Source organism: Anas platyrhynchos, chromosome 4 (assembly GCF_047663525.1).
Source record: "Anas platyrhynchos isolate ZD024472 breed Pekin duck chromosome 4, IASCAAS_PekinDuck_T2T, whole genome shotgun sequence".
NCBI classification, from domain to species: Eukaryota; Metazoa; Chordata; class Aves; order Anseriformes; family Anatidae; genus Anas; species Anas platyrhynchos.
Window position 1 is genome coordinate 76,081,942 of NC_092590.1, and position 19,060 is coordinate 76,101,001.

General features: G+C 37.7%; 1 protein-coding gene across 6 annotated transcripts in view; it reads right to left on the bottom strand.

Moving 5' to 3' along the window:
- Positions 1 to 19,060, bottom strand: part of CTNNA2 (catenin alpha 2) — a 469,784-nt gene that overhangs the window by 442,523 nt on the left and 8,201 nt on the right. The window contains exon 1 of one of the 6 annotated variants that reach the window (XM_013102241.5): positions 4,917 to 5,049. The exons of the other annotated variants lie outside the window; for them this stretch is intronic. The gene's annotated coding sequence lies outside the window, so the exon portion shown is untranslated. Of the gene's footprint in view, positions 1 to 4,916; positions 5,050 to 19,060 lie in introns of those variants that run through there. 6 annotated transcript variants of the gene reach the window in all.

Below are 19,060 nucleotides of genomic sequence, written 5' to 3' on the forward strand. Positions count from 1 at the left end.
TTAAAATGCTTCATACACTACAAAGAAACATATATGTCTATATATAAACATAGAGTTAAATAATGATGATACTATATCCATTTCCAGAGAAAGACTAATTTATTTAAGTAACAGAGAATATTCCTCCTAAATGAAACTGAGATTTTAAGGAACAAGTGTGTTCATGATTTGTCTTCCTTATTTCCAACCATTATTCTATGGTCCAGACTAGTATTTTAGGCTGTTTTCAACCTTCATTTTCTTCACAGAAGCAATGAAATGTTTCGTGACATTGTAAATGCTGTTTTAAAGCAGTCATTGAAACTAAAAATGGCATCTGCAACTTCTCACAAAAGATACTTGAGACAGAGATCATCAATAAATTAAACTAAGTGTAATTTAGTTAAGCATCTTGCTCACATACAGTACACCCAAAGATGGAATAAAGTATCTTGTTGCAGCCTTTGATTGCAGGTCCTCAAAAATGTGAGAGTTTGCCCATGTGGAATGCCATTAATTCTTTGTCTCGTATGATTTTGGTTGGTTTGCATAGTTTCAGAAAGAAGCAACAGATTATTAACAGCAATGATTCAGCGAATTCCTAAAGAACAACTTTGGGGAAGAAAAAGGAGATCTGTGAATCCAGCTTGCAAAAATATGAGATTCAATAGCTCCAAAGCTTGAGGCAGAAAAATCCACACTTCTCAAAAATAAAAATATACCCAAAAGAGATCTTCCCCACCTTCAGAAACAAAAAAATACTCTCCTTTGAATGGATTTTTCACAGGTCAGTAAATTCAGTTAAGGTGTGAGTCTGTGGGGGTTAAAAATAAATTAATACTGTCCAAGAACAAGCTCTCAGGACCTTGCACTCCCAACAAGTACTCTCAGATCTTAAAACTGCATTTGTGCCTCACGTGGAGCTCAATCTCTAACTTCAGTTCAAATGAAAGGCTGAGTTAGTGGGAGTCCATGAGAATTGATTTGAGCTCTTTCACGTACTGGACTAAGGACACTGGCATTTATTACTAAGCACTGATGTACATAAGATTTTTGCAAATCTTCATCCCCATTCTCTGTTCTTTGCTATTTATCAAAACGGGTCTCAAAGTCATGTTCCTAACAGAGAAGAAACAAGAAACCCATGCAAACTCGTGCATGTTTTTAAAATGAGCGTGCATTTCTAGAACATGTTCCTCTCCAGTGCCAGACTACCATCCTGAGCATCTAACCCCAGCATGCAACAAGCATTTACCACATGGCGACATAAGCCATGGAAATTCCTCCCACAGAGTCTAGAGGATGGCGCAGCAGAGGCTAACAACCTAAACAGCTGCTCTATTCAGCTTTTTCTTACCTCTAAAGGTGTAACTCTGTACAAAAGATCTTAATATTGCTGGCACTGCTTGCCTGCCTAACAATCAAAACCAATTCGTTTGTGCTATTCCCTTTTACTTTTCTTTTTTTATGAGACCTAAGTCACCAGATTTTTTTAAGCTTTTATAAAACAGTTCCACAGTAAAATCAGTCACTGAGAAGTTCCTGTACTGAAATGTAATTCAATCCCAAAATTTCCATTTGTGAAGCTCTGGATCCCATACAGGAATAATCAGAACTAAAGGGTGGATGTCTAATTATTTTTTTCTTCATGAAAATCAAGGGAATAAAATGATTTTGACGTTACTTAGAAAAGCTGTTTCAGGAAAATACATACTTTTTAAATTTTTTTAGGCAGCAAAATGCTTTGTCTGTTCTTCTGGGTTTTTTTGTTTGTTTGTTTTTTAAAAAAATTGTCTTTCAGATTTCAGTTTCCAAAACCATCAGCTTCACATTCATAGTCACATTAAATTTGGTATTTTACTAAAACAAACTCAAAAGGCACCAAAATTTCCATAGCCCCAAACTTAATCCCAACCAAAACCCAGAAGAAGTCATTTCTTTTTCATGAAGTGCAACTACCTTGACGTGCTGCTTAGAGATCTAAGAGCTCCAAAATATCTTTTTTAATTCCAACTGATAGTTCAAATTCCCTACAAGCTGACATCTCAGAAAGCACCCACCCAGCACAGCCCATCAGCCCATGGCCCCACTGCCTGCGTCTGGGCTGCTCTTCTCTCCTGACACTTCATCCCATCCAAACTCTTTTGCCATCTGACCCACCACCATTTCTTTATGCACCATGATGCTGGGTTAACTCTGGTTCTTGAGCATCCCACACTTCTGAAAATGGAAACCAAAAGTGATTTCTTTGGATGCTGCTGGTACTCCCTGGCCACAACCAGGCCACCACCTCCATCCCAGGACAGAGTGGGTGGCTGTGTGTTCTGGGCTGCTTCAACCACACACACCATGGACAAATAATGCCTGCAGGGCAGCGGCAACATGTGGGCACTAAGCTCTGCCCAAGGTGAAGCTGCACACTGCAGCCCCCACAGCAGCAATTTCGGTTCTTTATTTCACACATTGCAGTGTGCGCTGTTACTAACCTGATCAACACTGGACCGGTGGAGGAAGAGATGGGAGGAAATTTCAGATACAGCTGAACTGGAACTGATTGAATAAACTTGCTAGTTTTGAACTCCTGGCTGCAATTAGAAATGGGAGAAAACACCTCTCCGGTAGATACAACTCAGAAAACCTACACCAGACACCTTATACTGCTCTTCGTGTTCTGTAACAGCACTGCTTCTTCAAACACGAAGCCTGCAACTTCATACCCAAGCAAAACTGCTACAGCAGTAGTGAAAGCACCACTACTTAAATAGTTAGCAGGGTTATTATAGCCAGAAAGGAAACAAATAAAATGAGGACAGTTCTGAATAAACCCAACAGAATTATTTCCTGTACCTAATAATAGGATCTGGGTTTTCCTTTACCAGCCTTGCAATGCCGATTCTCCAGAAAGGGAGCCAAGAAATTCCTCCCGCCTGTCTTGTCGGTTCCAGCTTTGCTTTTCCAGGTCCCAGATGAGATTCCTTAATCACTTACAACTTCATGCCACATAAGGAAATTTACTGTACAGATGGGAAACTCAGCATTTAGGCAAATCAGTCCTCTTCAACCCAAGAAACATTTCTTTTTATAAAGGAAGTTTTTAAAGAATATTATATATACTGTGCGTCTCTAGTGTTTTGCTTGTTTACTTGCTTTTTGTGTGTCCTAAACACACTCTGCTCACTTTAAAATTAGAGTATTTGAGAACAGTTTTTAATACCACAATTTTCACCATAGAAGAGCTTGACTGTATTTATTTTACCTTGTAAATAGAAAATTAACTCTTAAGATTCTTAATTTGTGTATCAGTTCCAAAATCTAATTTTTTTTAAGACAAATTTTGACCATAGAGGCATTTTCAGCCCCTTTAAGCTAACATTTCAGTTCTAATAACATTTTAAGGTTTCTTCAATGATTCTAAATTGTTTAGTCTCTGAAAACATTTCGGAAGGGTGTCCTGAACATGAAATATTTACACAAATCACACATGGAGCATCCCACACTCCTAAGACAGGGTGGGGTAAATTCCAAATATTAATTGAATACTTTAATGGTTTTCTGTACTGATTTATAAGTGTAATTCAAAGTTAATCAACATGCATGCTTGAGGACAAAAAAATATATATATATATATATTCACTGATGTGGTCATACTTTTCCTCAATTTTACTAACACTATGAATGCAGCAATAAAGCACAGGTGATGTACATTACTGAAATTATTGGTTACTGTTTATATACATCTCTTCATTCAAATCATGACTTCAATCACAACTGCCAGCCTTTCATCTATGCAGAAATATACTTAGCTTTGCAGGTAACTTGAAGACTACTATCAAGTAATGTATTTTTCACTTCTTCAGTGTATCCTCTATGTTAATCAAGTAATTGACACACACAAAATACCTTCAAAACCAGATATGCCATTTAAGAACACCTGCACATCAACTTTTCATGTAGAGCAACTGGCAACGGCTTACATCAGCATTCAGGTGACCAATATAAATAATCACCTGAAAGGATGTTTCACCGTCTTTTCACTACGACTAATGAGCATTGATCGAATCAAAGGCTTTAGCTACCTATTACAAATCCTTTCCAGCGCAAGTGTCTGCCTGCCATCACCAGTTTATCTACCTGTCTCAAGAGAATCCATTTAGACATTGGTGTTGTTTCTCGCATAGAAGAGAATGTCAGTTTCTTGAGACTGGCAATCCATTACTTGAAGTAAAATATTTTCCCAAGTACCTTATATTTTCTATAGAAAAAAAGGTGACAAAGAAAAAGCAGGTAAAGTAATAAAAACGACAAACACCACAAAGAATAACACAGAACAATAAAGACAGTTCAGCCACAAAATCTGAGTTATTTGGTAAATTGGTCTCATTCAAGGAAACTGTTTCGATATTGCAAAATGCAAAAGTATAAAGCAAGAAAAAAAAAAAACACCGGTTATGTTGAAGAGAATGAGCATTGTGTGAAAAGTAATGACTTTTAAAAGGTTTTAAGGGGCCTATGGAAAGCAACAGAATTGTTATACTGCATTTAGTCTTGGTATTTAGATTTTAGAGCAATCACCAAACACTAGAGAGGTACAGAACAAAGTCATGTGGCTTCTATATCTTAGGCTTGGATAATCATATCTACAACCTATAGGTGTTATTTTTGTCCTTCCTTCCACACCATCCAAGTTATATGTAAACCTTCTAGATATCTCACTCTTATGCATTATGATCCATTGATACACCTGAAGCTCAGCTTCCTCCCTTCCTCTTTGCGACGGTACAGAATGTGAAACGCAGGATGATACTTTCTGTTAACAGCAGTCTTATTCCATCAGAGCACTCAGGAAACTATTACAAAGATATTTTAGCTTCATTTAGTCAGTGCTTTCTCCAAATTCTTCCACTAACTAAATCACCTTTCTGCATCATATTGCTCACCTTCACTTCCAAAGCTTTTTGAAACTTTATGACAGACACCTACTGGGCTGTAGTTTAATGAGCTTTTCCTTCTGCAGCAGTGCTGGTTTCAGGAGCATCTACTTATTCTTCACAACCTCTTCCTATCCCTGAGCTGTACTGCCAGTTTTGCTCACACAGGTATTTGTTCAGCTGAACCAAATGAAACCAAGAAAAAATATCCAGGTTTAAAATGAAGCTTTTTTTTTTTTTTTTTTTTTTAAAGAAAGTTAATTTAGCACGGATCAGCTGTGCACGAATAGTTCTAGTAGAGCTCAGGAGGTGGTGCAGAATGAGAATCACCAATAGCAGCTGATGAAGTTAGCCCTGCAGCTAAAGAATTACTGAAAATAAGCCATCAGCATCAGGAAGTTGACTTCAGCTACAAACACCCCATAAAGCAGCTGACTGAATTGTTAAACACCTTCTTAGCACCTTCTCAAAAAGCTGTGTTTGACACCTGGGAGAAAACTTCTCCAAAGATCTGTCTACTCAATGCTTTCTTTCTCTGCTCCTAATAGGTGGTGCAGCCAAGAAAAGGAAAAAATCAGCAGTGGTGGGGTGGGGACACGTTGCTGCCACCAGACCTTGCCTTGCTATCGGTATGAACTCAGCCTGCTGTGGCATTCCACCTAAATCCTGCTGTTGTCTTTCATTATAAATAGAGACCAAATCTATTTTCATCCAGTATTTATACAGCACTAGGCACAAACCTTTGTCCAAGACTCAAAATCAAAGGTAATAAAATAAGCCAGAATCAGTACCCCATTACCTCCTAAAAATCATGAAAAACATCATTAAGCTATACGTACAACAACTACGAGGTCAAGTTCTCTCACTGCCCTCCACATTTTAGTAAACAGGAATTAAATCTGGAAACACTAGCACAGCATGACCCACTATGGATCAAGTTCTTGCTATATTGACACAGATCTAGGAGATAAGTTAACAGCAAAGTAATGACAAAAAAAAAAAAAAAAAAAAAAAAAAGGTGTTCAGAGATTGCTAAGCAGATGCTATTTATCTTATATTGAATGCTAAAAGTCATTAAAAGAGTGTTCACCATTATACATTGAACTTTGGAATGAACGTTTCTCGAACTGTTCCTTCTTTAAGTATACATATAGAATTAAAAGCATAGCAATTATTGAGAAAAATAGTTTTGAGTCCATAAACTATTTTTTTTTGTCATCACAAGAAAAACCCTAACCTGACACTTCCTTCTCACTGAACAGAAGGGTTGGGATTTTTCAGTACAACTTTTGCTAACTGCACATCTTCCTTAACAGGCAGAAAGCCTGTTCGGAGAGCATTTTTCTGCAAGTAAAGTGTGATTGGTTCAACATGGACCTTCCATGTAATGTTCTTATAATGAGTAAATTACTAGGTGATATAAAACTAAAAAACAGCAAAACCGTAATGAAAAGCTTAATATGCTTTTTACAGTAATGCTGAAGAAACTGATGCCATGTTTAAGTTGATCGTGCTTTTACTCACACCCCGAGGCAAACCAGCACAAAATGCAATGAACAGCATGGTTTTATTAAATATATATATATATATATATATATATATATATAAAATGAACAATTTTCTTCTCGGAAAACAACTGACTTGAAGGAACACTCTAGCCTGGTGACTGCCAACTGACACCTGGTACTACAGGCTTTGCAATTCACACAGGATTTCCTATTACTGAGTGAAGGTGAAAGAATCACGAACACAGAGGGAGAAGGAAAAAAAAAAATCAGTCTTAAGAAGCCAGGAACACCTGAATTTTGAACAGATGAGAAAAGTACAGCAACTTCATAGGAGCTGGCGGCAAGCCTGCTACACTTGGAAAGCTGTTTGAACATCCCCTCTGCCAAGCCTGCAAGAGGATGCTCAGGACATCCATCAACTTCAAGTAAATTTGCAGTTATCATGAACTAGAAATTCCCTTGTTCGCAGCCATTTGTACCCAGAAACAGGACAGCGTTTGCCTTGTGAAAGCATGCTGTGCAACAGTAGAGGGAGTATACTAAGCTTTGCAGATGTAAATCTCTGTTCTTGAGAAGGGTAAAGTAAAAGACTATCAAACAAATATACAGAAGTAAGTTGAGTTACTTGGTTTTGCCTCAGCTTCATGGAGGAAAAAGCTGGCTGACCCTTTTGAAAATTCAGAAAAATCCATATACCAGAAGACAAGTAGAATTTTAACATGGGATCTTTCTATATCTCTTATATAAACAAGTCTGGAGAGCAGTGCTTGCTCCTTAAAACAGCCATCACTCTACAACTTGACTTTTTGAACCAGCAGAGAGCTATAAACACACAGGGATACAGACTGCATGGTTCCAGAGATACATTGCTGGATATCTCGGTGAGAATCCTCAAGTCATTCATCTGGGAAAGACAGCCACATCCATGCGGTCAAACCGCTGAAATCTGAGCTGCTGAAAGTTCTGCAGCTCCAAGTTCTGTAAAGAGTCATTTCAAAATCAGTATGAAACTTTAATATACACACACACACACTAAAAGAACTGCAATTACAAAAAAAAAAAAAAAATCAAACAAGCTTCTCTCTGTCCTGTATGAGGATATGGTAAAGAATTAAAAAAGTGTTTCTGATGCTATGGTGCTATTCTCAGAAGGAAACTGATTTCATCACTAATGGATCTGAGAAGAATCTGGCAATACAGAATGGAATAATGTCAGATCAAAAAAATAAATAAATAAAACTTATTTTCCATACCTTCAAAGCCAGGACAAAAGATGCAGGGTTATATTTAGCATTTTTTGCAACCCTTCCAAGTGATTACCATTACATTTTTCCTTTGACCATAGAGGAAACTAACATAGTCAACCTGTTTCTTTTTCAGTCTTCTTAACATCTTTCCAGACCGACTACAAGAACAATCTCACTATAACTGAAAATCCCCTGAAGCTGAGAAAGAAGAAAATGCCTTTTTTTTTTTTTCCATTACTGGCTTTAAAATGTGAGGTAGTTTCTTGCATAAATCCATAGAAATTTGCAAATTGTGATGGGAAACCAGCCTTTGCAGGCTACAGTAAATGCAAGAAGTAAACAGGTGGCAATGAAGTGCTGGGTCTTCAAAAAAAAATTAGCTAACATCGGATTAATTTTCTACAGAAGACATTTTCATATGCTGTTTCCATCTTAATAATGAATTTTTGATAAATGTATCTGAAAAAACAGTATCTATGAAGATTAAGAGAACAAAGAGGCACAGATAAACTTGAAATAAACTTGAGATAAACTTGAAAATGGCAAAAGAAACCTTTCAGGTCATCAGGTAAATAAGCTACTACAGGACACCTTGGTGGAATACAGATAGTTTTCATATATAATGGGAAGTATAGTTGGAAAAAAAAAAAAAAAAAGTGATACATGCCTTTTCAAACAAAATACTACATTAAGCATTAATAACAACTGGCAAAATTCAGATGTCAATCCTTCTGAATAATTATAAAGGAAGTTGAAATGAACCTAATTACGCCTCACCATGGAATGAAACCTAGCACTCATGTCAGCCATAGAAGACAAAGAGATCACTACGTGTGATTTAGCACAAAAGAAAACACTCAATAATAGCGACTTGATTCAAGTAATTGTATCTATTTCTTCCAAAACACCTTTAACTAACACTTCAGCCTCAGACACCTCTCCCACAAGCTGCTTCACAGTTAGCAAGGATGCAGAGAATTTCCCTGGCTTCTCTGCTGGGCCTCCTGCTCTTTGACTCTCCCACCTCACTTGTATTCCTGCTGCCAACTCTCTGGTACACTTCTTGCTTCTGAAGGATCTGAAATAGATTCGTTATTAAGTTTTCACGTATTGAATATTTTTGCAGAATTATTTTTGGCTTGCATTATGATATTTTGGGCATTGAATACTTGAACATTATTTGGAAGATACCTCTTGAAATATATTTACTAGCTTAAAAATAGCCTTTTTTCTACTAGTCTGATTTCTCATTATGACTTTTCTTCATTTTCTGTTTTAATCAATATTACTTATTTTCCTTACTGCCTTGAATCACAGAAGCATAGAATCATTCAGGGTGGAAAAGACCTCTGAGATCATCGCATCCAACCTTTACCCTAATACTGATGTCCATCACTAAACCATGCCGCCAAACTCTACATCAACACATTTCTTAAAGACCTGCAGGGATGGTGACTCAACCACTTCCCTGGGCAGCCTGTTCTCATGCCACATGACACATTTTAGTTTTCCTTTTAACTTCCGTGGAAGCATGTTTTCCTTTATGTGTATTTCCTTCTGAAAATTAAACACTATTATGGTTAATTTGGCTTTTCTCCTCACCTCTTTGTAACGTCTTTGGACGCTTACTTTTGGACGCTTATATGAGTTGAGTTACCTCACTGGATTCTAAGCTTTCTAGAAATGGAAAGCACAACCCTACATCATCCCTATGTAGCTCGCAGAGGATCACTAGTCCACAGACTGAACTCCTGGTACCACTCTTCAAGCACGCTGGTTCTGTCAACATCCTTAAATGAAACCTACAATTCAAGTTCTTTTATTTTGTATTTTGGACCAATAATATTTGTACAGTGACTGCATGCACTGTTTGCGTTTTTCCTCACTGTTTTCCACTTCAGATTTGCCAACTTCTTTCTCACAATATGAAATTACCAAGTCTTTAGTATTTCAAAAAACATTTCTGTGAAGATCCTAATATTCAGTTTTCTACTTCACAGCCCTCAGTTTCACCTCAGTACTTATTCTTCCCTCTGAAATAAGTCTCCATGTGGACCTTGACCTCCATGCTGCTCCTCAACCATCCCAAGAGCTTTCAGGACACTCCTTGAGGACTTAACGCCTACAGGAAAAGTCATCACACAGTCCTTACTGTGAAGAAATTAAAGAGTAAACCTGGTCTCCCAAGAGCCCGTGCTGTAATCCACAGTCATTTACATATTCATATATGACTTGGAAGAAAGGAGGTAAAGAGTAAAGAGACTATTTGCTGATAGAAAAAAAAAAGTATAAATCTTATATTTGGTGACTGGAGGAAAGGCTGCCAGATGAAACTGCATTTTACACCACTACAAAATATAGTATGAGGCGAAAAGCAAGCCTACTTCACATGTAAAATGATTAAGTAAGCAACCAATGCTGAAGTCTAAGTTGGAAGCCATCTGAAAACCAGAGGTTCTGCACAGCTTCAGTCAGAAAAGAAGAGGGGTGGGGGCAATACTAACATATCACTGCCCAAATTCATTACAAATCTACATTTTTAATCTTGCCTGTGCTTCCCGCAAATTTGCAGAGCCAATTGCAGTAGAATGTTTTGGAGATGAAGGCAGTAACGTTAATGACAGAAGTTATGAAACATTAATGTAGCTGTCCTCAATTACAAAGTTTTGTCCAGATGCTACCCTGAGATTGAGGAAATCCATAAGCAGCTTGCTATTACAGGCTAGGATGGAACAGCCAGGGAAGAATCAACCCATAACACATCTTCTTTGTTTTCAAACACCACTACAATAATAATACCAGATTTTGCTATTAAACATAGCATTTATAGGCAAAATTATCAAAAAGAGTTGCAGAAATCAACATAGATGTACCACATACATTTGGACTTGTGGAGAACTCACACATTTTGTCAGATGAACTCACATTTCTGCTAAAAATCTCTATTCTAACTCTTTGACAAGCTACTTCATAATCGGGGATCTTCGTCAAGATTTTGCGATTCACAGATAACTTTCAAACTTCTCAGGCATCCTAGTGTTTGTCCTTAGGTTTGGGAATCAAAGTTCCTTAAATATCACGAATGGAGACAGCTCCAAAAATGTTTACGAACAGCTACTGAAGATACTCGCAGGCACAGCTCTACTAAATCCAATTAATCCCAATATTAGCAGGTCGACAAATATGAGAGACAGCACATCACAAGTCTAATTAAAACTTTCCTAGCTTACACATATTAAAAGTAAAAATATAAAAAAAAAATCCCCCAGAACACAATAACAACAAACTACATGCTCTACTTCACAAAGCCGGATTTCATTCACAAATGTATCAGGTTTTATCCTCAACAGATGACTCATGCATATTTGTTCCTTTCAGTCTTCAAACATTCATAGAGCTACAATAATTTGCTTATAAAAAGGAAGGAGGCTTTTTGTTGATTTTTTTTTTTTTTTTAATAAACTAGGAGCTATGAAAGAGAAAGTATCAAAGTATCCAGAAAGTTTGTCCCAAATCTAGAGGGAAGTATCAACCAATTCGTGATAGTGATTGACTGAGATTACTGTTTCATTTATGTTAAAGAAAAAAGCAACAAAAATGTATTTTTAAAAACATTGTTTTAAAACATTACACTATTCTTGGCCAAAATGTAATGGAGAATGCTGAAAACAGTAAAAAGTAGAATTTACCCTCAGTCTTTCATCACAGTCTATTTTTCATGTTATTTGACAAGAAGCCACCCTAGCAGCTCCTAAAAAGTAAAAACATAACAAATCTTAGTTTTATTGCCCTTTTCATAGAAAGTTCTTCAAAAGCTCATGTTTCATCTGTCTTTCTACTCAATGTTCTTTTTTTCACTTTAATGTTAGCTTTTTTAAAAACAGAAGTATTTTAAACTGCCTTTGTGTTTCCCAGTTGCACATAATAGCATCTAACTTCTCTTTCATAAGTCAGAATTCCTTCTACTCATTTTTATTTCTTAACTGCAAGCCAGAAAAATACGTCAATTACTTTTTAATTCCTTATTCTGTACAGAGCAGAAATTTTTGAATTTCAAATCAAACACAGAGGAGGAAATAAAGACAGTTTTAAGAAACAAGACAGCTTCTCACATTAACCGCAATTTCTGTATATGCTTCCTCTATTTTTTCTCAAAACCACTCAAAGACCTATGATTTTACCTCTGCCGAGGCAGAAATAAAGTCTACAATTCCCTTAAATCATACCATAGGCTACAGACTTTATCAGCCATAACTATTCCTCAAACCTAACTGATTCCAATATCCACAGACTTTCTCTTCAGGGACCATTAGTAAAGGCAGCAAGACCATTTTTTGAAACTGAAGTAATATTTAACCCCCACAGGAGCAGATAAGAGAAAGAGAGAATGAAAAATAAATAAGGACAAAGAACAACAGACCTACACAAGTCCTACCAACCTGTGGTAACTGATGCAACTACTCTATTTCTCCTGTCTTCAGCAAACTGAAAAATCACCTCCGCTTCCACAATCTCCAGAGAATGATTTCTCCACATCTCAGTGTAAGTGAGATCTGCGAAAATCAACTGATAAATCGGAGCACAAAATTATTTTCACACGTCGAACACTTTCTGTATGTATGCTGCACCGTATTTTCTCAAAGGCTGCTTTTCTAAGCTACTTGGAATACAATGGAGACAGATTCATGCTTGCTCTTCCCATATGTGTTTAAAAAAGTTTATGATCATACCCCATTCCAGCACCTTTTGGTGCAAAACCTGACTTCCACAAGTTCTGTGTTTCCCCATCTCAAAAGCAGCCCCAGCTACAGCAAGATATGGTAGATCAGCAGCAAGACAGAGAACTTGACATTTATGATCATTAAAACTTCTAATAGCCTGAACCAATAACATGTTCTCAGCCCCCAGGTTAACAGTCTTTTAAAAGCTGCCAGTATTAAATGAAAGAAATAAAATTAAATTTAAAAAGATTATTTAAAAATTGTTTTTCTATACTTCATGTTATACGGATCTTTACCCAAAGGAGAAAGATTGCTATTCTCCAATAACATCTCTGTTTAACATTGATCACGAGAGCTTATAATGTCCAGTAAGATTACTCCTTTTTCCCCCCCTCTCCCCCACACCTTCTCTTTACTGCTGTATTACTATGGAAAAGGCTGGTTCTGCTCCTCCTGTAGGTGCCACTGCTTGACCTGTGGATGCAAATTATTCAATGCTGTTTAACGAAGACATATCTCCAAAAAGGGGCCATGTGATCTGCAGGTTTCCAGGTAATAAAAATCCCATCTGAAAAGGCTCCAGTGTTCTTTGCCTCTGAAGTCAGACGCAGAGACAGATGCTGCACAAGTCCACATGAAGAAAGAGACTGGCTAAACTGTGAGAAAAGCTAAATGTTTGCATCGAAACCATTTCAAGCCATGTTATCTTAAATAATAATAAAAATAACAAGTTTCATTAAAATCCGGGAGGTGACAAAGCAGGCAGCAGAAATACAGGAGCCCTTCACCATTCCAGAATTTTTATGAAACTGCACCAACATAATTCGGAGTGCTGGACTGCAACAGCAAAGCTGCTGTGAAGCCAATAATAACAGAAAAAGAGATTTGGTATCAACCCCACCTCAGCCAACCTCAGGTGGCTGCTAATAGGAAAAGGAGAACCACGATCCCTGCCAAGATGTTGCATATATCCCAGCTGAGAGCACTGATTTTGGGGAGAAGGGCTACAAAACCAGCAGAAGCAAACGCCGCTGTGGACAGAAGGTGATGCCCTTTCTCAGGGACAGGCAATTGTTAGTAAGAATCTCTTTACAGATTCCCAGCCCCTGCTGGTGGATCTATAAGAAATTAGGTCATTCTTGGCTCTAGGTAGGAGAGCCAAAAATTTTCATTGAAATAAAATCCTCTGCTTGCTAATACCACTCTTCAGATCCTCTTTTCACCACTGAGCGTGCATTCCCCATGGCAGAGTTAGGGATTTGGGAACAAGCTGCTGGATAAACAGAGTGTATCCATATCCCAATTCCCTGGGGGTCTGAACCCCAGTTCAGACAAGACTGTCATGGGGAAGACTGGCATCAAAAGCACAATCAAAAGACAGGGAGAATGGTGCAGTACATCTCGTAACCCATCCCTTTATTGCAAAGGGGAAAAACAGAGAAGTGAAGAAAAGAACACACCAAAACCATTGGACCAGGCTGTATCTCAGTTCTACTTTTAATGAAGCCAGGTCTGGTAAAAATGAAAGGGGAAAGGCTGTAACAGTTGTTCTTGAAGCCATGAAGGAACAAAGTTTGCCTTGAAGAACAAAAGGTGAGGCTACATCTGAACATTTTATCAAGTGAAACATTGTAAGGAGCTCCTAAGTGTCTGCAACAAAGTTGCCAGTGTATTTAGCACTCACTGCACAGAGAAAACAAATTAGTTCAGAGAAGATGGGAAAGAAAAATTACATCAATCCAGAGCCAGTATTTCTCCCCTGCATAAATAATCCAAGCTTGAACAGTTTTTCTCATATAAATAACTACATTTATAAGAAGCCTCAAGTAAGACGGCTCTTATATCATTATTCACTTAAAAACCACTCCAAAAATTCAGACAAATCACTGCTTTCTAAATAAAAGAAAATAAAATGCACAGCTTGTGGTAATAAACAGCTCATTGTCATCATTCCAGAGAAAGTCATTTTTTCTCTTCACTTAAAAATAAACGTAGTGTGGACTTGTTTTCTTATATTAAACAAAACACACCACATGAAAACAAAGAGAGTACCACTGCAAAGTAGCAAGGGTCCAGTTGTGGTAGGGATAATCCCCAAAACAGAGGAGGTATTTTAGAACTGGTGCCCACCTGGTTTGAGATTCAAGGGCTGATCTAGAACGGCATGAACAAAACTCACATTCTCAGCATCAACATGAGGTCACCAGGCTATTTGGTAGGTGGAAAAAACACAGATCATGAAGCCTGTGCAATTTAACCACTGGTGCTTACTTCAAGGGACAAACACGACCCCATGCTCTGACACTACAAGTGACAAGGAAACTCACTTAAGACATCTTGTGGATACTAAAGGTGGAGTTAACATTTGTGTTTTAGTTTCAAAGGTTATCCCAGGGTAACACAAGCTCCAACCTGTGCAGGATGTTCAGCTCCCTCTCTCAGCGCAAGGTTTCCTACACTGGATAAGCTCCCATCTCCGGCGCTGGACAGACAAAAACAACAACAAAACACAAAAGCCTCTTAACTGGCCAATGATGGAGGGCAGTGTAGCTTGAGTACATCAAGCCGGCTTTATTATCCACAAATTAATCTAGAAATATCCTTTCTATAAAAATAACCACACAAAGAATGCTAATTATTTACAAAATTGAAGATAACGCGGCCCGTTCCCCAACGGTTCCTAAAGCTGAGGAGTTGTGAAGCGTGGAGGAGAGGCCAACCTGATTTTTATTCATGCATTTCTGTCCTTATCTACATGGCAAACAGAATTATTTTCCTATTTAGCCCTGTCAGGTTTTTCAGGTTTTAAAATAGCTGTTAATGAAATCACAAGCCTTCACCACAAAAGAAAGAAAGAAAAAAAAAAAGCAGTAACAAAAATAGCAAAGTGACAACAAATACTGGATTGGAGCAACACTGAGAAAGTCTGTAGGAGAGAAAAAAAAAAGCATCTCCTTACATTCACCAGTCTTGAAATGAAATGCAAGAAATAATAGATCACACTTTGCTAAGGCCTCAACATAATGATAAAAATTTGTTCACACCGCTCCTGAAAATTGTCTTTTCCTTTGGCTTAAGCACATAACTTACCATAAAACTGCTCAGCAACAGAACTGTCCAGTACTATAGCAACTATTATATTTGGAAATCACCTGAAGTGTTCATAACTTATTACAAAACTCAATAAGGTTGTCTATTTTTCACTTTTTCACTGTATTCTGCAAAACTCAATTTTAACATATTCAAACATTTTAAACGTAGAAAACCTCTACTACCAACACAGTTTTCATTAAGCTATTTAGAATTGTACAGACACACAGGCTTTGGACTGAAGTCTGGACTAAGGTATAGCATTAACAATAAACAAATACCTTCTTTAACAGAAATAAAATGTGCCCTCCCCACCACCACTAGTTTCAACACATTCTTTAACGGTGATTAAAGATGTGCAAGGACTGAACATGGCGGTGGCACTACTGCAACACAAGAAATTTACATTCCAAACCTTCACCAAATTCATCTATTTTATTTAGTGGAGTCCAAAAGCGAAGACACAACAGCTGGTCTTCAGACACCTAAAGCTTCTTGGAGAAACAAATTACGAAACCTTTCTAATATAGTGACAATGATCATCGCCCCCAATGTATCTTGTATTTTACCTTGTAATACTTCCAGCAGAACCCTCTGCATTTAGAAACATCAGCCCACAATGAATTTAGATACTTCATACATGATATTCTGCATACCAGACATATAGACCTATAATACACATAATTTAAAGACTACATACCTAATTATCCTTATCCACTTATCCAAGGAATCTCTGACATGTAAGTATTCTCACCAAATTTCACATTTTTTTAGTGTACCTTGCCACCATAAGGCTAACCAAAAATTGTGGTTCTTCCCATGGCATTCGTCCACCCACGTTAGCACCATCTGAGAGAAACCTAATGAAACATGTTAATATATTGAAATAATTCAATGCCACTTTTTGGCCATTCTGAGATGAGCTGAGGATGCTGGACAACAAGCAAGAAGCCAGGACAGACAGGGCCTGCACAAGACCCAGGACCTAAGTGAAGAGCAAGATGGATAACATAAGGTATCTACAGCGGCGTGCTGCGAGCTCATGTTAGCTAACCGAGTCCATCTGTAATGATTTGCTCAACTGGCCCAACATGACAGAACTAGTTTCTCACTTCAGAGGAAGAGCTATCTTTAGATCAAAACAGGAACACAAAATAGCTCATTAAAACGAAAGTTTGAGCAGAATGTATTACCTATTTGCAGCAGCTGAGAAATCAGATACAAAGAAACCCAGTACATTCTGGACACTTACTGTTTTTTTGTTTATTTGTTTTTTAATGTTGGAATGTTACAAGATCCCACTCACATACATCTTACCAGAGCATGTAGCAGGCACAATCAGTACTCACAACAGCTCTGTGAGGTAGCACAGGTAAGATCTCTAATTTTGCAGAGTTCTAAGCAACTTGTTACGTATCATTGTAATGCCACACAGGACTAGACTGAACTATACTTAACTCAGAAAACACAGACACATTCCACAGCCAAAGGCAAAGCCAGCAGCAGACGTGTTAGGTTTCATTAACGCTTGCAACATTAATGAAAATTCTGTCATTACTATTAAAGGACCAATGATTTTATCTTGCATGATCTGAATACTCAAATGGGTCCTTTTCCTAAGATAACCTGCCTACTACGCTGGAAGAGGCCCTCAGCAAAAACAAACCTTTCTGCCTTGTCAAGGAAAAGGCTCTCTCATGTTTTGCACATTTCACCAAATCGTAGAAACATATTTCATAAACACAGTTGGGGCACTTCATTTACTACAAAAGGTGCATTACATGAATGCAGCCATAGTGCTGAGAAACAATATGGGTGTTCATTTTTTTAATGCACAAAAGAAGTTCATTCTACTCAAGACTACTTTTTTCTATTTACATACATGTATGTTCCTCTTATTTTTTATTTTAGTCCTTTCTAAAGTACATTTTATTATGACTGATTTCAAATTTATTCCCTCACTTAAATGGTCACAGTTTCATTCCAAATAAAATAAACACTTTTTAACAAAGAACACTAATGAAAGAGAAAAACCCATGTCAGTGTAGCCAAGAGCTGAGCAAGTGACATCATAACACCTTGGACACTCGGGTTTAAACTGTCCAAGTCAGATCACTAAGTTCAAACACACCTAAAGAAAAGTAGTTAAACTACCAATATCTTACATCTTTGGGGAGTGTAGCTAATCCTAATCCTTACAGAGCAGACTCACTCACATCCTATTCCAAGAAATACTTACCCATTGTGGATTAAATCCCAAACGTTGATCAGGAAAGGCATCACAAGTGCTGCAATGTCCTTATGAGACAGCAGACCTTTCTTCAGGACATCACAACCAACAAAAGCAACAGAATGAACCCCATGCCATCTCCAACACTTTTACAGTGCAAAGTACACAAAAATAAAAGGTCCTGATTTTTACATCATTATGGAAAACCGATTAAAAGAAGAAAGTTACCTCTAGCATTTCCCCTTCCTCCTGACTGATCTTTTTATGGAAAAAAAATCAGCCAAGAAGCTGCTCTTGGGGTATGCAATGTTTTTTGTTTGTTTCTTTTGGCTGGCATTCAACCACCCAGCAAAAATAAACTCATTAAGCTGACAGGAGACCTGAACACACTCATGTTGTCAGTGCATCTCAGCATCATTTTCACAAGCCCAAAAGCCATCAAACACTTAAAGTTAACCTGACTCCACCCTTAAGATGCAACCAAGTTAAGAAGGGTCTGTCAACCCTAAGACAGTCTCTCGCAGCATCTCAGAAAAGGGAACAAGTTTGGTGCCTGTCAAGCCAAAGCTGTCCTAAAACTAGCAGGAACCAAGGAGAACACGGAGAGCAGTGGCTCAAAAAAGAAACTACGTTCATGCCATCATTACAGCTCTCAACCTCATTCTGTTTGCAAGCCTGCTATTTTTGCATCCAAACCACAACAGTTTTTGTGTGTTAAATCTGTCCACACATCTATGATTTTCTTCTGCTGCCACCAAATTTGTAGCTTGCTGAACGCGTACCCAGCTTAAAGTGCACATGAAGGCGAGCAATCAGTGGTTTCTACTTAAAAGCAAAAAAAAGAAGAGGTCTATATAACTACTACAGTCACTCAGCTTTCTCAGCTACTTGAAGACATTAATTCTGAAGGCATTTTAGCTATGTTTGCATTTAATGTATGCTTCTACATTACTCTGTCATGTTCGTTAGGTTATGCTGCAGCATTTGAGGTCTCTTGGGACCACACAATACCTCCAGCTGGCGCTCCAAGAAGATTCTGCAGGAAGAGAGCAGATAGTTTCTCTAGTCACAATACGGAAATTTACATGATAACATAACAAATTAGAAAATGCTATTTCTTCCCTGCCCACTGAAGGTGAATATGGAACATACATGCCCATTAGATTTTCCAGTTCTTAGCTGAATTCATAACCAAAAATATTGTTGCTACTAAATACCAAATTAGAACAAGGCAAGCTAAGAAGTATTTGTAAAGCTGCAGAAGATGCTTCGGAAGCACACTTAGGTTATTTAGAAGATGAGGAAAGCAGACAAGGGAATGACAGTATTTATATACAGTTTGATGCTGTTTTCACAC